General features: G+C 42.4%; 1 long non-coding RNA gene across 1 annotated transcript; it reads right to left on the bottom strand.

The window, feature by feature from the left end:
* Positions 1 to 1,308: 1,308 nt before the first annotated feature.
* Positions 1,309 to 24,492, bottom strand: LOC121711114. Its single transcript, XR_006032255.1, has 4 exons — positions 24,481 to 24,492; positions 23,501 to 23,503; positions 11,533 to 11,541; positions 1,309 to 1,389 (listed from the first exon to the last, which is right to left on the bottom strand). It is a non-coding gene; the product is annotated as an uncharacterized LOC121711114 (long non-coding RNA).
* Between the last annotated feature and the right edge of the window lie 973 nt (positions 24,493 to 25,465).

The raw sequence follows: 25,465 nt of genomic DNA, 5'->3' as shown, positions 1-25,465 counted from the left end.
TACAGAATTTGCTCATGTGCCCTTGCTTCAAGCAGCTAAAACACAGTCCTTTGCTTTGCAAGAATTCCAGCTTCTCTTTGTGTGACTTGCCTCTAAGCTTAACACAGGACTCTATGGCGTGTTCACCTTTACAGAAGAGACATGTCTTTGTTGCAGGTGTGACAGTGTTTGTATGCTCCATTGACCCTGTGTTTTTCTCTTGATTGTCCAACTGTATAGCAGTGGTGGTGAATGACTTCTTGATTACACCCTTTTTCTGCTCTTTGTAATTAATTAATTTGTTTATTTGTGGATGCTTTAGCTGGTGTGCTGTCTTATGTTACCAAAGACTAAATGGCCCTGTCTTGGCCATAGAAAGGGAAAAAGTGGAACTGATGAGAGAGAGTCTTAACATTGAGAGAGAGAGGCTGGCCTTGAAGAGGGAGAGATTCGAATGGCATAAGGGGCGAGGAATGTGCAGCAAATGCAAAAATGAAATGTAATGTAATTTACACTGTTTTTAACATTTTGATGAATAAATTAAGCTTCTTAATATAATTATTTGTGTATTTATTAGGGCCTTGCAAAGAAATTCTGGATCAGTTGATTCCTTGTATTCAGCTTATTGTAATTCACCTCCCGCGCCTCTTCAGGTTGTTCATTTTCTGCAGGTTCTATCTCTGGGTCAGGGAGGTTTGCAAATCTGCACATGTTATGTAGAACTGCAGTAGCTTTTATGAAGAACACCACTTTTTCCGGAGAATACTGAAGGTAACCTCCACTGGTGTCATGGCATCTCCATCTGATATTGGAAAATATGTGTCAAGCTTATGGGTTTACAGTACATTACTTTTAAGTCTGCTTTTAAAATGTCAATATGAACAGAACAGTCACACACACAATAAACCTAATTTTTAGACCTATTTATTGTAGTTTCAACGGGCCTTCAAATCAATAGCCTTGTGCATGAGTTGTCAAACTTTTTCCGACCCCAAAACATTCTAAAATGCATGAAGGCCTCCCTGACCTTGTTTTGCGCCACCCTCACCATCTAGGTGGTTTGATAGATATGTACAGTACACTGCTTACTGCTTGCCTTTTACTACTACTACTACTACTACTAGTAGTAGTAGTATGCATGGTGGTGCACTGACACTGAATTCTGCAATATAGTAATAAGTTATTATTATCATTATTATAGCAATCCTTCTGTAGGCTACATGGAATGAGTTCAATGGAATGTAATGTGAAACAATGTTAAATGGCCTATTTTCAAAGCAGTTATTGTCTACTCACACACACATACTGTACAACCTTAGGTCATCCTCATCCTGCTTTGAACACAGTTGTATTATATAGCATTTTAAGCACCACCAGTTTGGGAAAAGCCTGCGCTGCACAAGTGCTGACCTACCAAAATAAGTTCTAGTGCATCCGAGGGTTTGGGGTTATCGCGCACTATGCAGAAGGTACTGTACTCTTCAGCTGATAAGATGTTCTAGAGAGAAGTTACATGTTCCGTCGCAGACAAATGAATCCATAACACCATGGACGTCAATTCCGATGTAAACATACTGTGGAAATAACTCAAGTCGCTGTAGTACGTACGATAGGCTATTTGGAGGTTTCTTTATCTGGTAAGTGAAATCTGCATTTTCCTCTCGAGTTAAACGTGTGCTTGCTTGTGCCAAGGCTATATATAGGCTGCTATGTAGGCCTATTGGTGTTGTGGCGTGGCTATGTTGTAAGAATGAGAAATTGATATAACGAGGAATACGCTTTTACTGTAGTGGAGCTACGAGATGGAAACGAAAGGGAAAAGGCTCTTAAGATGCCCATTTAAATTGTAGCCTAATGCACTCTTGTGTGTTTTATCATAAATCCAAAATAAGGAGGAATGTGAGGAGGCTCCTATTAACTGTAAAGAATGCATCTGCAATCTAAACATGAAACACGATCGCTGGAAACACAGCTAAGGTCAGGAGACTCCAAGTGTATGGAGTCATTTGTGTTGAATTCGGTGCACTTTTGTAGTGTGCAGGTCAATTCCGGGTTCTAAACTTCCTACATAATTATTATTTTTTATAGTCAGTAAAATAGTAGGCCTACTTTGTGTGATTAAGTCCTTTATTGATTGTTATAGTTAATTTACATTGTGTTGTGTTTTGACAATAAAGTAGCTTTAAATAGCCAAACTAGGCTAGATCAAGGTCAGTTTTGAAATTACTGCATGCTGTAACTACTGCACTGAATGCTATTCAGAGGGGCCTAATCTTTATGTACAGTATAGCCTAGGCTACCCTAGGCCGTGTTCATGGGATTTCTTTGACAGTTGCAAAGGGAAAAATGAGAGGATAGTCTTCTTTGCGCCCAGTGTACAAGTACGACGTTACCACCACTCAGGTCTTCGTCAGATAGGCCTACACCATTACCTGTTGCAATATATCTGTGCGCATTCCTACATGACGTCTATTTCTTTGATAACATGATTTGCTACCACGTAACAATAAGCCGCTATTATTATTAGGACTTATTACACAGCTCTTCAGAGTGCTGCAGAAAGTTCCATTCACATGAATGGGCCTTCCCAACGTTTGGGCCTATGTTAAATCTATATAAATCACCGGCAAAGTATATAATCACCACTGTCAATGGCAACGGGTTGATTAACGTCTTTCATATCCCTCCGCAAGAATTCCGTTCGCTTATTGCAGTGGAATTTCATTGAAAGGGAAAGTTGTGTTCAAATGTAGTAGCCTACTGCTTCAGCCTCTGGCAAGCTCAAAAGGGGGCGGCTAGTGATGGGTAGCTTGAGAGCAACGTGTTGGAGACCCATGGTGTAGGCCCTATAACGAGACAAGGGCTTTATGCCGCTGTTGTGTAAATATTGTCTTTAATCATTTTTAGGCTATTTTTGTTTGGGACAAACAACAACGAAACAAGATCAATACAATTTTCTTTATTTGTCATATGATGCATAAATAACCATAATATACATTCTCGTATTCTCATAGGCTCCTCAAGAAATACGCATTGAATAATGTTTGGCTGTAGCCGCTGGATAGGTACCTGCCCACCAATGTACGCGCATGAGAACTCGTGCCCAACACGGATTTCCATGCATGGAGCTGGTTCCAAATGCTCCATGCAGCGCCATACTTGAAAATGGCGTATGCTAACATGCCAAAGCTAATCTGCACGCTCTTGACCCCCTGGATACAACAGTCAGAGCCTGTCTACGGAGAGCCATGGCACTTCCTATTAAGCCCCATTGTATCGAAATTGGTTGCAGTTCCATTAGAATTCCACTGGGGGCGATCGCGGGCGAGCGCATATTGAATGGGGGTCTATGGAGCTAGACAGCTAAATGTATCTCTTTCACCTGCTTGCCGTTAGCCTGACGTAGCCATACTCAATTCTAGTCAGAATATGAGTCCGATACTGCTCCATTGGGACGTAATTATGGGGCGTGTTTCAACTGATACAGGGGGGAAATGCCTCTGCACTCAATTGGATAGAGCTAACCAATCAGAGCAACAAAATAACTTACTGTGAGATGTAGGAGGAACACACAAACCATCCTTCTTCACAAATGCCTTAACATTGTTTTCTGGTCTTTTGTAAAAGTTATTGTGCCGTCAATATCTCCTACAACACTCATTAGCGAAATCTAAGTAGGGTAGGCTATTAGGAAAAAACTGACAGCCTATATCCCCTCCATTTTTATAATAATTAAAATAATTCTGTTGAACACTGATATGCTACAAACATGTTATAAACAGCTGGGAAAGGCTGCCGCAAATCCCTCGAACAGGTAGTCAATCAGAGATTTCAAACGAACGAGGGAACAACATGTCACAATGCAACACGCTGTTTTCCCTTGATGAAAGTGAAACCATGAGTTTTCCCACATCTCAACTTTGGCCAAAGTTTTCAGAAATAATCGTTTTCAGTGATAAAACCTCATTGAAATACTATGCATTTTCCATATGGGGTCTTAGAAGCCATCTGTCTCCTTCTAGCCACAGCGTTTTTGTTGCAAACATAATCAACCTAAGCATGCTCAGATGACGTGATAGAGGCACTGTTGTTCATCTGTCCATCATCGTAAAGCCCGATTTGATTGATCCGCCAGATTTGGGGCGAGCATAGACCTCTGAAGCAAAGATGGTTGATTACGAAAATACTTCCTGAGAGGCCATTTCCTGTCCCTGGAAATGTATGCAAATAGGGTAGCAGTAGTACACGCCCCGCACAAGGGGGTTGGGGGGCACTATCCCCCATTTATGCAGTGATCGGGCTCCCTTTTTACCATTGAGGTCTATGACAGAATCCAAGAATTTCCCAGAATTTGTCAAAGCCTTATTTTTTTGTAACCTGACAATAGCCAGATGAATTTTTGCTCCGCCTAGCTCCACTCATCCATCTGGAACCGATCCATTGAAGTGTTGCTTCAGAAGGCTGGGCCTAATCAAAAAATGCTTGCATATGATTGAATAAGCCACTTGTCCGTCATCTATTGACGTGCTACTTCAACCACTCACATCGAAGCCAACCCGTGACGCTGATAACAGTCTCACAGTCGCTTCTACGGTGTGTCACATCTATGAAACTCCCGCCCTGCGTCCTGATTGGCTGAACCATAAAGTCGGTTGCAGAAATCACTCTCAATGGAAGAGGTCCCAGATGGATGTGAGTGAAGCTAGGTGGAGCTACGACATTCATCTGGCTATTGTCAGGTTAATTTTTTTGAGCAATGGATGCACATTTCGGACACGGTATCAGGATCTCCAAACCCTCCTCCCCATTTCAGGAGAATGTTGTGACAGTATGACCCTCCAGTCGGGAGAAAATCAACATTAATGAAGGTGTACCCCAAGTTTGTTTTGTACTCTGGCTTCTGTCTGGCGTGGAACTGAGGCGTTCAAACGTCAGTCATACGTCAGTGACACGCCCCTGTGCAGGCGGGAAGTGAACCAGAGCCTGTCTCTGACTGAACTCCATTTTGCCCTCATAGACATGAACTAGGACGACCCATCTTGCATGGCAAGTTGCAATGCAAGTTAGCTCTGGGCTAGCAAAAATCTAAGTGTGCCGCCTTCACGTACCGGAGATCACAGTATCCACTCGAAGGCAGAGGACAAAAGTGTGTTCAGGAAAACGTCTGCATTTCAGACTTTTTCATCCCCGCGAGAGTTTAACAGGTGCGATAATTCAAAATCCCCATGTTATTTTCCCATAGGAAAAATCGCAAGATACCGGATGTCAAAGATGGCAGCTTTTTTGTAGGCAAACTTCAGAGGTCTATAGTTGCTCCACAACAGAGTAATGCCAGATGGAACTTCCCGACCTCAAATGTTGTGGGCGGGACTAAGTTCGTCTGGCACCCAGGCTAGCTTGTTGTGGAAGAATCGCAGATTGTATTGTAGTTTATGCAAGTTAATTTCTTACAGGTTGGGTCGTTGTTGCCCATAACACGTTAGCATTGTGCTAATGAATGACGTTATTGACATATTTGAAAGGCTTTTTAGAAGAATTACGTGACTTTAAAAAATATAATAATCAAGAGTGTGTATTTTCTTTGCCTCCCCTATCGAATGCAACATTAAAATTACTACTCAAAAAATTATATCCAGAGAAAAGTGGATATTGAGGGGTAAAGCTCCATAGACCTCCATCGCCTACGAGCGCCCTCAAGTGGAATCTGAGGAGGAACTGCAACCAGTCCAGAAACCGGAAGTAACCAGACAGTGCCAATTCTCTTCCTGTTAGACATTCTCTGGTACAGCTCTGATACAAGGAAGTTTATTGTCACATGCATATAGTTACTGGAAGTAAGAAATGCAGTGAAATTATGTCTGGTGTCAGCTTATTTGTGCATTTATGGGGGGGGGGGGGGGGTGCAGTAGAAGAGGGGTTTAGTAGATTAAGTGGCAAGGGCTGCATAAGAAAGGTGGGGGAGGATTGGGATTGGGGGGGCACCAACAAGGATTGGGATTGGGGGGGCACCAACAAGGAGCACCCAAGAGCAACAGGGGCAAGAAAAAACTCCCTTACCAAGGAAGAAACCTTGGGCAGATGCACGGCTCAAGGGGCTAACCCAACTGCCAGGGGTCTTGGTGTGTGTGTTGGGGGGATGACAAGGGAGATGGGATAGTGTGCTGTGTATGTGGGGAGAGGGCAGTGTGCAATATGTGTGTTGGAGAAGCTTCCTCATGAGACAATGTGCTGTGTATTGGGGGGGTGGGGGGTCAGTGTGCTGTAAGTATGTTGGGGATGTGTGTTGGAGAAGCTTCCTGATGAAATAATGTGCTGTGTATGTAGGGTAGAGGTAGGGGAGAGTGTACTGCAAGTATGGTGAAGGGACTTACTATTGCAAGCAGAGTACTGTATGTATGATGTATGTGAGTGATGACAGTGAAGATGTGTGTGTGGGTGGGAGGGGAGTGGAGCAGTGTGCTGTAAGTATGTAGAGGATGTGTGTTGGAGAAGATCCTGAAGACAATGTGCTGTGTATGTAGGGGGGGGGGGGGGGCAGTGTGCAGCAAGTATGCAGAGGAGGCTTACTGTAGCAAGCAGTGTGCTGTATTAGTGTGAGGTGATGACAGTGATGATGTAAGTGTGTGTGTTTTGTGTGTGTGTGTTGGGGGTGGGGGGCAGAAAGGCTAGGCAATCAAAGACATGGGTAGATAGATGGAGGAGAAATCAAAAATAATAAATAAAAAGTTCTATGGAGATGTGCAAAAGTTGGAGAAAGTCAGATATGTGTGTGTGTGTGTGTTTTGATGTGTGATGAAATAAGAAAATAAATAAAAGGTCTGTAGCATAGGGAGAGGGATGTAAAAGTGCTAAAAGTCATGTAGGTGTGTGGGGCGGGGGGTCATGAGTGCAAAGTCAGTATAGTGTGAGTTCAGAGTTGGGAAATGTTTGAGAGTGCTGAGGAGTGAATGTGTGCAAAGTCGATGGCCTGGGGATAAAAACTTCTCTGAGTCTCTCAGTTCTGGCTTTGTGACTACATAGGCGTCTTCTTGATTTCAGCGGTAGGAATAATCCATTGTTAGGATGAGAAGAGTCCTTCAAAATTTTGTTGGCTCTTAGGAGTACTCTTCTGGAATAGATATCTTGTAGAGCAGGGAGTTGAGTTCTTATAGTACGTTCAGCTGAACGCACTACTCTCTGCAGAGTACTACAATCTCTAACTGTGGAGTTCCCATACCAGGTGATGATGCTACCAGTTAGAACACTCTCAACCGCTGGTGTAGAAGGCCTTCATGATGGATGTAGAAACTTTGAATTTCCTTAGCTGACGAAGGAAGTAGAGTCATTGTCTGGACTTCTTCAGAACATATTGAGTGTTAACAGTCCATGTTAAGTCTTCAGTAATGTGGACACCAAGGTATTTAAAACTTGTGACTCTCTACAGGTTGCCCGCTGATCATTAGTGGGGTGTAACTGTAGTTCTGCTGCTGCCTTCTGTAATCCACTACCATTTCTTTGGTTTTATTGACATTCAGTGTGAAGCTGTTAGATTGACACCACTGTGCCACCTCATCAACCTGATCCAAGTAGAGCTGTTCATTGTTGTTACTAATCAGGCCCAAGATCACTGTGTCATCTGCAAACTTGATGATGGAGGTATGACTACTGTTGGCTTTGCGGTCATGTGTGTAGATGTTGTACAGCAGTGGACTCAAGACACAGCCTTGGGGAGCACCAGTGCTGATGGTTAATGTATCAGATGTCAGACCCCCCCACTCTACCACTTGTGAACGGTTGGTGAGAAAGTCAAATATCCAGTGACACAGGGTGGTGTTCAGTCCTAAGGCCTTCATCTTTGTGACCAAGGTGAGAGGTACTATCGTGTTGAATGCTGAACTAAAGTCAATGAACAGCATCCTCACATAATTCCCATTCCCCTCCTCCAGGTGAGTTAAGGTGGTGTGCATGAGGTTTGAGATGGCATCCTCTGTAGACCTGTTGGCTCTGTAAGCAAATTGGAGGGGGTCGAAGGAGGCAGGGAGGGATGAGCAGATAATGTTTTTCACAAGCTTCTCAAAACACTTCATCACTGTAGACTTCAGGGCTACTGGGCGGTAGTCATTCAGACATGATGGACTTTTGTTTTTCGGTACTGGAACAATAACAGACTGCTTGAGGCAAGTAGGAACTGTCTCTTGAGCCAATGATGTGTTAAAGATATAAGTGAACACAGGAGCTAACTGAGCAGCGCAGGATTTCAAAACCCTGTTAGAAATTCCATCCGGTTGTTGATACAAGCACTCATTAATGTAACATAAAACCATCATTGTTTTATGTTACACTCTATCTTGTGACCATATATCGAAGGTCCTGTTCTTCATATGGAAATTGTCAAAAATCAATGTAATGTAAGGCAGTGTATTTGTAGCGCCACTAGGTGGACTTTTGTTTTTCGGTACTGGAACAATAACAGACTGCTTGAGGCAAGTAGGAACTGTCTCTTGAGCCAATGATGTGTTAAAGATATAAGTGAACACAGGAGCTAACTGAGCAGCGCAGGATTTCAAAACCCTGTTAGAAATTCCATCCGGTTGTTGATACAAGCACTCATTAATGTAACATAAAATGTTGTTGATGTGTTAAAGATATAAGTGAACACAGGAGCTAACTGAGCAGCACAGGATTTCAAAACCCTGTTAGAAATTCCATCCGGTTGTTAATACAAGCACTCATTAATGTAACATAAAACCATCATTGTTTTATGTTACACTCTATCTTGTGACCATATATCGAAGGTCCTGTTCTTCATATGGAAATTGTCAAAAATCGCTATTTTGCAATGTAAGGCAGTGTATTTGTAGCGCCACTAGGTGTCACTGTAGGACCATTTATTATTTTTATTTTCTTTAGTGCTGTCAAACGATTAAAAATTGTAATCACGATTAATCGCTGAATTCCTATAGTTAATCACGATTAATCACATATTTTATCATATGATTAAAATTCTATTATTTTGCATTTCTGAACTTTCCAAGAGTCCATATTAACAATAAAGCAATTATTGTTTATCTTGATTGGGATTCAAATGAAAGCAAAGCAAGTTACTTTATTAACTGAACTTTAAGACATAGGTCTATTTGATTATTTCAAATCAAATTTCAAAAGATGTGCAGCAGACCTGAGGCAACACAATATATTCTTCAGAAATATAGGTGATATAAACTGAAATAAATGCTACTGCAGAAGTGCATGCACAAAATGTAGGCCTACACACATTATAGAATTGGACTCTGGGCGTTTGGGAACAGCTGAGGGAGGAGGCTACTTGAAACTGTGAGTTTCGGTCGGTGTGAGCGAGCGGACTTTCAGTTGACAGTAATTAACACCCTTTTGAACAATCTAAGCTGTGCGAACGTCAGAGGGCGGGATCAGACGTGACTAGCTCCTTATAAGATCGGAGCACCTCTCAGGTAATCAGACAACAACTGCAGTGAGTTGGGAGAGAGAAAGCAAGAACACATAGGCTACTACTGGCCAATCCTCTCCAATTGTTTAGAATTGGACTCTGGGCGTTTGGGAACAGCTGAGGGAGGAGGCTACTTGAAACTGCGAGTTTCGGTCGATGTGAGCGAGCGGACTTGCAGTTGACAGTAATTAACACCCTTTTGAACAATCTAAGCTGTGCGAACGTCAGAGGGCGGTCTACGCTGATTCATCATTAGTGAGACATGAGGACAGCTGCATACAATTCCTGTCAGCATAACAATAGAGGCTGTTGCTGAAGCGTCAGCCCTCGTCTAAGACGGTCAAGACGAGCAAGTTTACCTGTCCAAGTTCACCGAGCACAGGCGCCGCCAAAGGCAAAAATGTGCCATTCAACCATATCTGTTATCACCGGCCATCGCAGAAAACGGCATCATGCCAAAAGGGGCAGAAATCTGCTTAACCTCCAGGAACTTAAACGGTCCTCACCTACAGAAACCTCCTTCTCCATGGGCTTGTGGAACTGTCAATCCGCAGTCAACAAAACGGACTTCATAGCTGGCTATGCCAACCACCTTTCATTGGAACTCCTTGCTCTGACTGAGACTTGGATCAAACCAGAGAACACTGCCACCCCGGCTGTACTCTCCACTAACCTTACACTATCCCACACCCCTCGCCTATCTGGACGAGGAGGCGGGACGGGCCTGCTGATCTCCAACAAATGGAAATTCACCCCGCTACTGCCTTCAAACAAATATGTCTCATTCGAATTCCATGCCATCACTGGTTCAAAGCCCACCGACTCACAAAGCTGGCAAAGAGCTTGACTTGATCTTCACTCGGAACTGCAGCACAGACACCCTCATGGTGATGCCTCTCCATCTTTCTGACCACTTCTTCATCCAGTTCAATGTCAGCCTGACAGAACAGCCTCCGGCTCCTCAGCCGATGGTCACGTTCCGCCGCAACATCTGGAACCTGTCTCCAACGCACTTCTCCTCTGTGGTTGCCTCTGGTCTACCTCCACTCAACACCTTCTCCTCTCTGGAGGTTAATGAGGCCACAGACTCGCTCTGCTCCACACTGACCTCGTGTCTAGACGAGCTGTGCCCTCTTACCACAAGGCCAGCTCGATCCAAACACTCTCATCCATGGCTAAATGATACCCTCCGATCGCACCGCACCAAACTCAGAGCCACGGAAAGGAAATGGCACAAATCCAAACTAACTGATGACCTCAAAAACTACCAGACACTCCTGACCTCCTTCTCAGCCAGCATTACTGCTGCTAAGACGGCTTTCTACAATGACAAAATCAACAGCGCTACAGACACTCGAAAACTTTTCTCAACCTTCAAATCGCTACTCAACCCTCAGCTGCCTCCTCCTCCATCCAGCCTTACTGCAGATACCCTCGCCTCATTTTTTACAAACAAAGTGGCGGCAATCAGCAGTCAATTCTCTACATGCCCACTCAACGCATCTGACGCAGATACCACACTCCTACAACCTCTAGGGACTGCTGGTACAGTGGGTCCCAGTTAAAAATTGACACTTCATTCACGATTATGGTGATTCACGCAGCTGGGTGAAATGTAAGTACAACTGCAGCCGCTTGGGGGCAGCATAGTCCGCTGTGGCGTTCCACGGTCGAACCAGACGGCGCATTCGACAGCAAGGGCTGTGATTGGCCGAGTTTTCAGTGCGTTTCTCTGTGTTTTTAGCAGCCCCTGCAACATGCTAGTCCACTGTAGCCTAAGCTTTGTACATAATGTTAAACATAGTTTTGGATTCAGTGGCAAGATTTCTTGATTGTACAGTGCCTGTCTCTCAGTAATGTTTTAAAATGAGAGCTTCGTCAGCTGGCAGTAGGCTACTTTGTCGGTAGTCATGAGAAGTTCGCTTGCTAACAGAACATAAATATGCTGCCCAGAAACCTTGTGAATAGTTCTGATTTTTTTTACTACACTAACGAGGTTGAAATATAGACTTTGCCTACAGCATCTCCTTAACAGTAATGTTAACAAAATGACAGCATTCATATGACAAAGAAAAACGAATTTGGTCACTCAAGACTGCCACAGCAACCAGTGTAGGCTACAGTCCTACCCAATAGGCCTACTCGAAGCAGATAGCGTTGTCTGACGGTCGAGTGGGTTAATGCACGTATTTCCAAAACAGGTCTGCAACTTTCAGGCAGTTCTGAGTTCGAATCTAGGCAGGAGCAGAGCCATATAAAGGCCTAGGCCTATTGTTATAATTTTTTGCAAGGTGTTGCTCCTGGCAATACTTGTTTATAAGACGTTTGGTGATTAATTGATAGCTGTTTTTGGGACACGTTAAACGTTCTTTATAATGAGCGCATACGGGGAGTAAAACGGCTGTTACACGCTGTTACAACTGTAGGCTACAATGATTGCAATACAAAAATATGCGCGTGTTAGTTTAGTTAGTTTTGTGATGTTTTGCACTTTTGCCTCATGTGTTTTCAGGTTTGAGGGCTTTTTTGGCAAGATTGACCTTGGTTAGACTCTGCATATTATTTGTTATTTCTCCGTATGGAAAATAAAGTAAATTTTCGACACACGTCTGTTATTAGTTCAATAACAAGTGTTGCTTGTTAAAACATGTGACTAGTGAAACTCAAATGATTTTAGCCAAAAGCCAAAAAATGTTAGAGAGGAGAGACGCCGGTGCAGCTCTTTAGTAAAAGGTGCAGAACATTATTAAACTTTGACTAACGTTTGACACATCGAAACGTTAGTCAAAGTTTAATAATGTTCTGCACCTTTTACTGAAGAATAAAGAAAATTAAGAAGACATCTGAGCTGCACCGGCGTCTCTCCTTCTCTCTAAAACAGGGATGTCAAACATACGGCCCGCACGATGATTTTGAACGGCCCACACGTCAGTCCCTCAACAACGAGAGAAAACTTCCCTTGTGTGTGTGTATAATGTGTATCACACCAAATTGGCTCACCATACCTTCCCAACTATGCACAGTATCCCATTAGCTGCATGCCATCAGGCTATTTACAATTTTCTATCGCATAAAGTTAGTGAACACGTTATCAAAATTAACGCGCACACATTTTGTTTGAGCAGGAGACAGAATACGCACGCAGGCACAACTAGGCTACTTGTTGTTTTCTTTTACTCGGCTATCTATATATGGTTATCAGCACACAATGTTGGGCTAATTCACTAGTTATGGATATCACAAGTTTAAACAACGAAAACAGAAAGGATGGAGGCAGCAAAGCTAGAGGAGTTATTCCAGATGGGCAAGAACAAGGTAGGCAGTTGTCAGAACGTTAGATTACAGCTGTTTGAAGCCAGACGTCACCGTACGCTAGAACAAAACTAAAGGTAACTTTAGCTATAGGGCTGTATCAATTTGTCCAAATGAATAGGTCATCGTAGACATTGTTGTTGTATTATTGCATGTGGATATTGTTATGCTATGTAGGCTACTTTTTTTGCAATGCACGGACCTAAAACCGGGAAACGGACAAATATTGTAGGGCCTACACGCATGAATTTGTTTTTGCGGGGGTGGGGGTGGGTGGGTGTACGTACCATAGCTCTCTCTCTCACACACACACACACACACACACACACACAGTACCTTTCTTAGCCACAGTTAATTTTAGTGGTGATATGTGTTATGGACATTGTTATGCACATTATTGACTACAGTTTATTCTCATCAATGTCAGTCCATGAATGCATATTGATCAGTTGTTAACTAATACTGTAGGCATAGAAGTTGCATTTGAAAATGTTACTGTTGTAGGCTGTTTGTTTTTTTATTTCAGCCACACTGTTTTAAAGTGGTTAGGACCATTATTTCACAGCAATTTTGAATAAGCCATACTGCAATACCGATTTCATGGTTGCACCATGCACATGTTCGCCGATTATGTGGCCCTCAGTAACCTATAAATTCAATGATGTGGCCCTCTATGAAAATGAGTTTGACACCCCTGCTCTAAAATATCTGTCCTGGCCTGGTTGCAACGGATTGTGGCCAAACGACAGAAGCGCGGAGAACCCTCCTTTGTCTACCAAAAAGTGTTACTTTGTGCCCCGCGCTCCCCACTGCTTGTGAAAGAAGGGGGTGGGGGAGGGGGGCTTAACGTGAAAAAGCTTAATGTCCCAAAACGTCATAATGGTAGGCTACAGGAAGTGGGGGGAGGGTATGGGATGACCAGAGCCGTCTTCGCTGTGCTATTCAGAAAGCATCTTCTATTGTCTTTCCAGGCTCACACAGCTCGTTATAGCCTATCGAGTGCCTTAACAGATAGGCTCTGCTTTTGGGTTTGGCCTCACAGCGAACTCAACCCTCTTCTTGCTTGCAGTTTGTTCAATAAAGCGATGCAGATTACATTATTTATTTCTGATTAATTGCATCTTTTGATGTATTTTGCAACATCTGCTTGTTAGGCTGGGCTACTGTCCTGTAGACCTACAGGTAAATGTTCAACAATTGCTGGTGTAGGCCTACAGGCTATAATCAATTAGGGACTGTTCATTATTTATTTAAGGGGCTACCGGAGGAGTTTTGGGAGCGTTAGTCAAAAAAGACGTGACCCTCCCTCGCCAGCAAGAAATTTTTCTATGACCCTCCAAAGTGATTGAGAAAAAACGCATGACCCTCCCCAGTCCCAACAATTTAGGCTATTGATGCCTTCTGTAGGCTACTGGGTCAATTTGGGAGCTTGCATGCTACGACTCCTTCCTTTTGGCCAGTTTGCAGGTAGCATAATGTCTTTTTCAATTCATAGAAGGGAGAGCCCAGTCTTTCGTGTGACATTGAGGTGCGCAAATAGTTTTTAAAAGCCTGTTCAACTTCGAAAAGCTTCGTTCACCCGATGCCAGTCACTGATCGCAATTTCAAATTTCGGGAAGCTTTGTTTTTCAGTCATCTTTTTAAGTGTTAAGTGCAGTAGGCCCCTATCTGCCCCCTTTGGAATTATATCTAGAGCCTATTATAAGGTCCAGTGTGTTATGTCCTGGGATTCGGACGTGCTCAAAAAGAAAAGAAAAAACACTTGTTGCTTTGATATCTTTTTTGTTGTCGTTTGAACGTCGGCAAGCAGGCATGTTGCGGTTGCAATTTAAGTGAAATTTCTACAGTAGGCCTGCAACATGCTTGTTAGGCTGGGCTACTGTCAATGTACTTGTACAGGTAAATGTTCAACAATTGCTGGTGTCCAGGCTATAATCAATTGGCTAAATCATTTGTCTAGCTGTTTAAAAAAAATCGTGCTACATTCAAACGCAAAAGGTGCTTTGATATCTTATTCGTTTGAACGTCGGCAAGCAGGCATGCTGCGGTTGCAATGAATGAGGATAATTGGTTTTATCTGCGGATTTATTTTTTGCATTATTTTGAATATGACTCGCTCCAGTCTCAACAGCACTCAAGAGCACAGCTACTTTTTCCACACGCATCTAAGTTCTAACACACATATCCCCTCTGCTTTCTCTCTCTCCATCCCTGCGCATGGGGGTGCTTTCTTAAGCTGCACCATCTTACAACAATTGCATCTACATTTTCATATTAGAATGTTTTGTCAAGTGTAAGCTTAAACTACCGTGATCAATTTAAGTTCCCGTGCCCCCGCTGAAAGTCTCATGCGCTTATCGTTACACTATCAAATCTATAAGTAACCGTGACAAATAGGGTATAAGATATATAAACTCACGCTATTGTATTATCATATATGTTTGGTAATGGCTCAGCTTTCTCTGATTGTTCTACTGACTTGGAAACTGCATCACAGAAGCAGTAAGTCAGATCGCATCAAAAATAGTAGTGGCAGAACTCCAAAGTGACACCTTGTGGTTGTTTGTGTCAACTGCAGTTTGTGCCATTTCTGCTGAGAAAATGGGGTGCGTGATTCCTGAAGGAACCCGTCCAAACTTAACTGGGACCCACTGTACATCTTTTTCAGCATTCACGCCTCTCTCCGAGAGTGAAGTATCTAGACTCCTGACATGCAGCCGTCCTACCACATGCTCGCTGGACCCTATACCTACGAGCCTACTTCAGTCCATCAGCCCGACCATCGTTCCAGCTATCACACATGTGATCAATGCCTCGCTAACCTCCGGCACATTTCCAACAGCGTTCAAAATGGCCCGGGTAACACCGTTACTTAAGAAAGCTTCTCTCAACCCTGCTCAAGTCGAGAACTACCGCCCTGTCTCACTCCTGCCTTTCCTATCCAAAGGCATTGAATGAGAAGTCTCCAAACAGGTCTCTGACTTCCTTTCACAGAACAACCTTCTTAGATGTTGCCTCAGTCGTCCGTTCATTCTGCTTCGCACTCTACAATATACGGAAAATCAGGACTTACTTGACTCAAGATGCTACCCAACTTCTGGTTCAGGCAATAGTCATCTCACGACTCGACTACTGCAATGCCCTCCTGACAGGTCTCCCAGCCTGCGCAGTGAAACCACTTCAGATGATCCAGAACGAAGCGGCGTGCCTGGTCTACAACCAACCCAAAAGGGCACATGTTACCCCGCTGCTCATCCAGCTACACTGGCTACCTATGGCGGCCCGCATCAAATTCAAGGCTCTAACGCTTGCCTACAAAGTAGTCTCAGGTTCTGCTCCCACCTACTTGAATGCCCTCATACAGACATACGCTACCTCCAGACCGCTGCGCTCCTCAGACGAACGACGTCTAGCTCTACCACTGGTACGCTCAAGCCAATCCAAACTTTTCTCATCTGTTGTTCCTCGTTGGTGGAACACACTGCCAGTTCCTACAAGGGCAGGGACATCCTTCTCCATTTTCAAAAAACTCCTGAAGACCCAGCTCTTTAGAGAACATCTCCTCTCATAGCAACACTTACAACAAGTCTTACTGATCCTAGCACTCACCAGCCATCTTAAACTGACAAGTAACTGTTAAAAACAGCACTCACTGATGCACTTATTCTTACTGTACTCTAATGTTTTTAAATCGTCCTAAAATTGTTGAGAATTGCTCTAAAACTTAAACTGTTTACCATGTTGTTAGTCGCTTTGGCTAAAAAAGCGTCAGCCAAATGTAATGTAATGTAATTATAAAGGGCATAACAAACAGAAAATATTATATTCATACTATATTCATTATCTTTGAGTTCAGTTGAAAATAAGGAACTTTTCAGCATGAGTGCATTGTCATTTTATAGGCCTACAGTCTATGGTGCACTGTCACTTGCCACACACATCAACGCCGAAGTTTTTAACAGGCAAACACTGGATGAACAATCGATTTTATGGAGCAGCGACCAAATATAACTGAATCGTGATTACACGGCTGCAAAGTGTGATGCTGGTGTGCAGAGTTGTATTGAAAAGAATGGAATCTAATGTAAATGAATGTCGAAAGCAGAGTGCATCACAAATAGTAGCAGCCAAAAAGGAATGTTGATAACAGAACAAGTGACAGTGAAAAAATCTTTGGCGACACACAACTAATGCGTCAGCCTAGGCTACCACTCTTTGGCCGGCTCGTTAGCCCAACCAAGTGTGTGCAGCATGCCTTTACGTAGCTAACGGCGCATCATCATAAAGATACATTTGATCTGCATCACGCCCCATTTTAGCGGGAAAACATGTTAACATTATATCATTGAAAGACAGCTAGTAATCACACGTTGACGTTACATCTAGTTATTAATTCACCGGACATTCAATCATTTTACTAACACGACAGTTATGAAGAATTGTGTTTATGTAACTTACTCATGTCGAAACGATGTACATTACCAACCTTATTCGTTTGCAATACCCCATGTATTATAGAAATTTAGCATGTACACTTACCATAATATCCAATGCAAAACGGTTAGCTTGCTAGCTAGCTAACTGTGGAACTTCAGTATAACATAGCCAATTATCTTACCTAGTTGTAGGAAATAGGCTACGTTCATATTACAAGTGATAGAATGAATGTGTGACTTATGTTTAGTTGATGTTATGACATGTAAAGTTAATCTTGCTGAACTTAATTAGTCAGCCACAGGCAGTTTGACTGTGCCTACGTGACACTCCTGTTAGTAAACTGGAGAGAGCAAAACATAGGAACATGGTCACATTAATCCCATAAACGCACAGATAATTCTTACACCAACCAAAGATGACAAGGTATAGTGCTGCAGAGATATCAACCTGAATTAGTATGCTAAATTACTAGCCACAGCCCGACAGGTGTCATAATACCAGTTTCTGCCATGGGAGGCAGTATGCGGGCAACATAACCGCCAGCCAAACTGCAATACACATGTCTCAGTTGTTACTCTAGGGTAGACCAACTCACTTTCTGGAGGTATACTGCCCCCATCTTTTATGGAATGTGGAGTATGAATTGATTTTTGGCGGACATTACACATGGCACCTTTAAACCAGAGACTTTCTAATGAGGAGACACAGCACTCAAAAAATCCTCCAGAGAAATGCATGGGGTTAGTTTGTAACGGCAGGCCCTTGTCTACACATATCCCACCCCTTCCTCAGCAAAACGCTGACATGTGAATACATTAAGCCAATCATGTGGTGTGATGTGAATACATTGAGCCAATCATATGGTGTGTTGTAAAGACATTGTGCCAATCATGTGTTGTGAACTCGCCACTGGAGCAAGATTAGTGTCGTGAAGCCTTGCGCATGCGCATTTCTGCTGAATAGGATGCCCGATGAGTGTCCAAAAAGCGTTGCAATATGGCCGCCGAGTGGAGGGACTTGCCTAAAAGGACTTTGGTTTAACCTGGTTTAACTCTGATTGTTCCCTTTGATACACCATAGGGTTAATGTGTGTTTAGCCTAGAACGCCATATTTTCTTTAGTGTATGCCATCAACCTTATAGGTAAGTCACGTTATTTTTATGAGTTGATAAAATATAAAATATCTTGGGTAATACTACTTGAGAGATCGTTTTGTTGAGCTATTGTATATGTCTAGTTATTGAAGACTTAAATGCGGAGTAATTTTGAGAATAAGCACTTTTTATTTTCTTTATAAAAACGAGTGTAATGTGACACCTAAACAAACAGTCAAACAAGTCCATCTTCTTTACATACCCATTCAGGTCAGACATTCTGAATATCTACAGTATCTCTCAAATATCGGAACAATACATGTATGCCAAAGTGTCTAATATAGTGTCTACTAATGTATGACATGTACTGAATTAGCATTTGAATGTTCAACTTGTCTGTACATGGGGTGAAAGAAAGAAATATCAGGTAAGTAATTTAATAAATAGCAAAAGAGGGGAGTATAAGTGCAAAGTATCGACAGTGTTAGAGGTACTAGTGTGTGAAAGGGCAAATGCCAGGTGATATGATTTATGTAGTTTTGTGTGTTTCATGTGAAAGTGCAAGTGTCAATCTAAACTAGACTGCATTTCCGACGGGAACTGCGAAAGTGTGCTTGCCCTGGTCCGGTCACCAACATTCCAACAGTGCCTTTCAGTGTTGGAGCAGTGGCAATATCTCTGAGGGCTATTCAACTATTGCAGGGGTTCTCAAAGTTTTGATTGGTGAGGCCGCCAAAGGGGCGGGGGGAGAAAAAGGGAAAAAAAACCTGGAAAAAAAATCTCATTTGTAATCATTTTAATGACCAGGTTGCATCTTTACAGTTTATATTTATTGCATTAAACACATTTTAATTCATAACTGGGGCTAAACCTGGCAAAACTTGTGAAAATCTTAAGAAAAATTGCAATGCACACACAATCCCTGGGGTTTTCTACCCTCAACAGACAAATTTGGGATATAACAGTTCTGGTTGCAGTCCATTTCAAGTACTTATTTAGAACAAACAATCTCAGTGTGCCTTGCTTATCAGCATAGGCCTTATTCAGGGCCAATTCCAGCTACCAAAGCACCACAGGAAAACCTGACTGCCACAAAACACCACTAAACAGAGATTCATTCTTTTCAAAGCACACAGTACAGTTGTACAGTTTTACAGATGTTATCAGATGTTCGCGTGCCGCCAGAAATGTTTCTGCGGGCCGCCATTGGCCCCCGGGCCGTACTTTGAGAACTTATGAACTATTGGCTTGCGGGGTGAATGCGGTTCGTTGGATTTTACCTGTGGCCTGCCTTCGAATTTAGCTTCTATGACTAAGATCAAATCAATAAAATAAAACGAGCTGTCCACGTTAATAGTTCTGAAATATCCTCTAATTTGATGGTGATGTCAGGTGCACGTCACAGCCAGGCCTACCATTCAAACTTCGGATCTACACATTAATTCACATCAATACGAAAATAGAAACACTTTGGCATCTGCATGTAAGCATCCCAAGTAGCCTAGTCTAGGTTATATACCACACACAAACATAAATAATTGTAATTATTTAAGATTGTTGCACAATGCAATAATCTTTCGCGGTGTCACTTAAGAACACGTTTGAAGATAAGAAAGAAGTCGAGTAAGAAAGTGAGGAAATGTGTAGGCTTAGATTTTGATGCAGTAGGCCTACAGACTAAACCACATGTTCCTTTCTCTGCTTTTACCTCATAGGCCTAATAAAATATAGCCTTCACTTAGCAAAGATGATGGCAAACTATTCTGGCAACGTCTCGTTTCATAACTTGATTGCATTTTTGTCCGCTTTTCATCACATTATTATGACCATTAAATGTAGGCTATGCTCAGGGGCGGACCTGGACACTTTGAGGCCCAAGGCAAAGGATTCCGAGGCCACTCCCCCCCCCCCCCCCACACACACACACACACACCACAACCCTAAAACTAAAACACACTTTATTCTGTAATAATGGGACGCTGAGGCATACTCAAATACAACAAATATTTTTTGCCATAGATGACAATCAAGAAACAGTAGTAAAAACCTTTGAAAGTATTACAAAGGTGTTACAGAGTGTGTGCGTGCGAACTAAATGAGGTGTTCAATCTTCCACCTCACATCCGACATCCAAAACAATAAACAGCGTATGCACTGACCGAATCAACTAGCCATTTTCTGTTTATTTTTTCTAAATGTTTCATGGTCATGTAATAATGTTCAACCGTGAATCTTCTGGGTGGTTTATCTGCATTTTTGGGGAATTCAAAGTTATTAATTTGCACGGGGCCTTTTTTAACGATTTCAACTCGCTCTGCATCTCTTACGGTGTCTTGCCATAACGCAGGGTCGTCACTGTAGTGCTAGGTATCGTGTTAGGGCTACTCACGTTACTGGTTTCGTTGTACCCAAAGCTTCTGCTACTGAAATGGTGTCCGTAGCAGCACCACCAGCACCAGTGCGGACTTCGGCAGTGACAGTGATCTTGTCCCTCACGACTGTTTCACTTAGATCAACATCATAATCATCATCATCATCAGTAGAAGAATATGTAGTGCAAGTTGCCGGTGGTGGTGCATCAGTGCCACAGCTACTGCAGCTAGCATTAGCTACACCACCTAGCTCAGCAGATGTTGCAGATGTTGTTGCATCACTGTCCAAATTACTTTCTTCCGTGGAAGAATTCTTCGACTGGAAGAAGTTGGTTAATTTAGGCAATTTCTTTCTAAATTCTTCCTCCTCCCTCTTTCTTTTTCGTTTATCACTTCCACTCTGGAAACGTTTCATGGCTGCTGTCATTCGCTCAACTCCACCTCACCAAGACCTCGTTCAGACTAGCTAGTTGCTGCTATGGTGACAGGAAGCGGACCTGCACTGCAGTCATTTGATTTTATGATGAGTTTATGAGCAATCATGAGGCAAAATATTTTTTTCAATCTTTATTATGGATTAGAATATATTGTTTGGATGCGTGATCATTTATTTAAAAAAAAAAACGATATAGGGATGACGAGGCCCCCTGGTGGCCGAGGCCCCAGGCAATTGCCTGACCATGCCTAATGGCAGGTCCGCCCCTGGCTATGCTATTTTGCACGTTAAAATCTGATTCATCACAGATAAACACAATAAAGAATGGGAACGTAAGTTGGATTATGTATTCTAAGTTGTAATTACTCTGTATGTCCTGTTGGTGACCTCAGTGAGAAGTACTGTTAAGACGCTCTTAGCCGGTAACGAGTGTTTTCACGACGTTCTTAAGCTACGATGGTTTCGGGAAACAGTCGGCAAATCTTAAGACATTCATAAGAGGGACTTTACGACGCTCAAGGCTTAAGCTTGGGCTTAAGATGCTTTCGGGAAACTGGACCCAGGCTACTGCTGCCAATCGGTTACACAGTTTGCTACTCAATAAACAAAGCCTAGTTCACATGTTGATTTAGACCTACAATAAAACCAATCTCTAAAATAGGCACTGCATTCTAAGTTTTTTATTCTAATTTAAAATAGCTTTATGGATATTTTTTTTTCTAATTAGATCTACATTTACGTTTTAAAATGAATTATATGGTGCAGCCTCTGAAGAATTATTCTTGCGAGTAGGCCTAGCATATTTTAACGTGCGGTTTTTGATTGTCATTACGCGATCACGTTCATTTTGAGAGCCCTGATATACAGTAGCCTATAGTGTTTACATTTACAGGTCATTTGCGTTCCACCTGTCATATGCGCCCCTCACTTGTAGGTTGATGCCAACGAAAAATCTCACAGGCACACATATTAATTATAATTTCTGGTTACGCCCTTAAAGTAGCCTATTTATTATGACCGCCGCTAGCGAAGCTAGCGAAGCGGTCATATAGGGATTTTCAAAGTTTTTTTTTTCCCCCCCGTCATCTACTTCCTGAATTTTTGGTCAACGATACCCGGGACACCAAACCACCGGGGCACATGCAATTTGGTGGGTATGTAGCCCCACTAGACTCTTACAGAAAAATGTTGTTTCGTCCCCGGGGGCCACTCCCCCCCCGTGCTGGGCCCCCGAACCGAAAAAAAGCAGTTTTTCCTAAATAACTACCTGAACCGTGGCACTGAGGATGAAGAATCTTTTATGGTATGTTGGTCTCAAGGGCCCACATAAACCTGGCCCATAATTACTCATTTATGATTTGCACCCCCCCCCCCCCGGTAAAAAATGAAAATGCAATATTATTCTGCTTTAATCGCCCCCATCTTCAGTTAAGATGTTCAGAACTGCACCAATTTATGTGTATGATTGACCTGGCATTCTCTGGGGGTATGCCAAGTTTCGTAGAATTTCATCCATGGGGGGGTCTAAACAAAAATTAGGTTATGTGTACATTTAGTCACTCATTGGCCTGTAGATGGCGGTGGACACATATACACATGCACACACACACACAGGCACCCACATACTATCGGTATTAGAACGGCCGATACATAATTACAAATTCAGTAGGATTAAAAGAAAGCCAAAATAAATATTCATCATCATCATCATCATGGCTGCATTTCAGTATTGGCGATAAGTAGTCATTTGTCCACTAGATGGCGCATCGTTGCAGTGAGACGTAATTTTGTTGGAAGTTAAAAGTGGGTTGGAAAAACAATGGATGCTTCCTACAAGGACTGTAATTTACCGCAGAGAACATCTAATAAGGATAGGACGATGTTCACATGAAATGTAATTCCCATTTCTTCTTGAAGCCGAAATAAATCTGAGGATGTTTGCGCTTTCCTTGACTCATGGAGCTGCGTGAATTTTATTACAACTTTTCGCCACGATATGGCAGTTTAAGTCCGCTTGATACTGTAAGGCGTAAGCCATTGGTCTCCAAAGGAGATTTTATTTGTGTCGCCAGCATAGCCTATTGACAATTTATGTTGTAAATAGGTCTACCTTATAAGCCTACCTGTAGCTTAGGGAAGCTAACAGCTTTCTATTAGGATCTAGTTTGTTAGTTACAGTTTTGTCATAACTCCCTGATGCATTTTTGCATTTAGAATAGCCAGAGCGTGGATATCTCAATCGGAAAATTAAACAATATCGGGTGCCTATGGACTAGGTTGGGTGAACCCAGCCTGATCTGCCCGCTATTTATTTTTTGATTTCTTAAAAGATTGAGCTTGGTCTGATGAAAGCCAGACTAGCCATGGACATCAGTTACACAATGCAAGGGAACATGAATCAGCCTATATTTGCACGAACAATAACGGACTTTGGCCCGTTAAAATGTGTATTAACAGTCTAGCGACGCATTTCATCAAGGCCCATTTGGACATGTCAGTTATTTGCACCACTGGTTAGATGTAAAACAGCATTTCGTTTCACTTGTTAATGCACTTAATTTGTGCATTAACAATAACGTTTCAGACTACTGTTACTTAATTTGTGCATTGACAATAAAGTATTACATGAACTAAAGATGACTAAAATCTTATGTAGAAGAAGAAACATTCACAAAAAATCCATCCATCCAAAAATGACCTTTGTTTTTGATAGCTGTTGAAAACGGCATGGAACTGACAGTGATGTTTTTGTTTATAAATACATAAAAAAATAAATAAATAACATTATGCTGATACCTTTTGCTTTTCCCAAATACAATGTAGCCTACAGGTGTAAGTGACCTTTCATCAATCCAGTTGCAATGGATGAACTGTGATGAACTGCCCTACTTGTGATTTTAAAGGTTTTAGAACAATGCTACATCTTCTTTGGCTATTCTACAATCTATTCACCTTTTCAGCACCAGTAGGCTACTTTCTGTGCAGCCGCACACACACACTCAGGCATGCCAAACAAGCATACACAAAAATTTCAAGAGTGGGGGATGGAGTAAAATATGGAGACAAATTGAAGTGTGATTTATTTTCGCGGAACGGATGTACAGGACTGAGCGGCGGTCATATTTTGTACCGCTATGTGGTACATCTAGTTTTGTTTGTTTTAATTAGCCTAGTCGCCTGCTGTAGTTTTAGTGGTCACCTTGCTATTTTAAAGTTGTATCAGGTAGCTTAGTTGACTTTATATTCTCCTATGTGGGCCTAACACTTCAGCCATTTGGAACAGAAGAACACCAGAATAGGCCTGTTTAGTAGGCCTAAGCAGGATTTGATGGCCGCATTCCTACACTTATAAAATGCAATTCAATGCGGAAGTAATCTAAGTATTCAGAATTCAGATTGAGTAACGTAACGGAATACTTTACAAATTACATTTTTGGGCATGTATTCTGTATTCTGTAACTGAATACGTTTTGAAAGGAACCCTCCCAACACTGTTGATTTGTTGAGCAGCAAGATCCTTTCAGCAATTCTGAGCGACATTCTTGATTGCACTCCAGATATCAGCCACACTGAACAGTTGTCAGTTGTGATTCGGGTTGAGGAAAAGCCCCATATGAAGGCGCACTTCATGTTTTTTTTGGAGGCAGAGGAGTCCACTGTTCAACATTTGGCATTGCTGATACTGAATTGAGTGGAGGAGCTAAAATTTCCTTTCGTCAACATTTGGTATTACTGATACTGAAGTGAGTGGAGAAGCTAAAAGTTCCTTTCGAGGACTGCAGAGGACAGTCATACGACAAAGGGCCAACATGAGGAGTATAACAAGGGCATTCAAGCCAGGCTCCTAGAAATGAATCCCAGAGCTTGTGCCATGTGGGGCTCATACTGTACATTTTGTTGTGGCCAATGCTGCTAAAGGATTTATTGATGCTACAAGTTACTTTGGCATCTTGCACAAGCTTTACAACTTGTTTTGAGCCTCCATACAGGGATGGGCCATCCTGAAAAAAACATGTGGACATCACATTAAAAACGTGGTTTGATACAAGGTAAGAAAGCAAGGTCAAGAGTGTGGAGCCCCTGAAATATCAGGCAGCTGCAGTAAGAGGTACTGATCGAGGTGAGGGACCACACCAAAGACACTGTAATAAAGGTTGAGGGTCAATATCTGTCTCCATTTATTAAAGGTGCTCTAAGCGATGCCATGCGTTTTTAACGCTAAAACATTTTATGTCACTTACTGCAAACATCACCTAACCAACCGCTAGCTGTCTGTGTCCTGAATACACTGTTAAAAAACGCAATCTCTGTGGACAGCCCAGGCTCCAAAAATGGCAACAAAAACAACCTGGGCAAACCTAGCCCATAAAAACATAACAAACTGTTCCAG

The sequence above is a fragment of the Alosa sapidissima genome, chromosome 6 (assembly GCF_018492685.1).
Source record: "Alosa sapidissima isolate fAloSap1 chromosome 6, fAloSap1.pri, whole genome shotgun sequence".
NCBI classification, from domain to species: domain Eukaryota; kingdom Metazoa; phylum Chordata; class Actinopteri; order Clupeiformes; family Clupeidae; genus Alosa; species Alosa sapidissima.
Note: the sequence above shows the minus strand (reverse complement) of the source record. Positions and strands in the feature narration are given on the sequence as shown.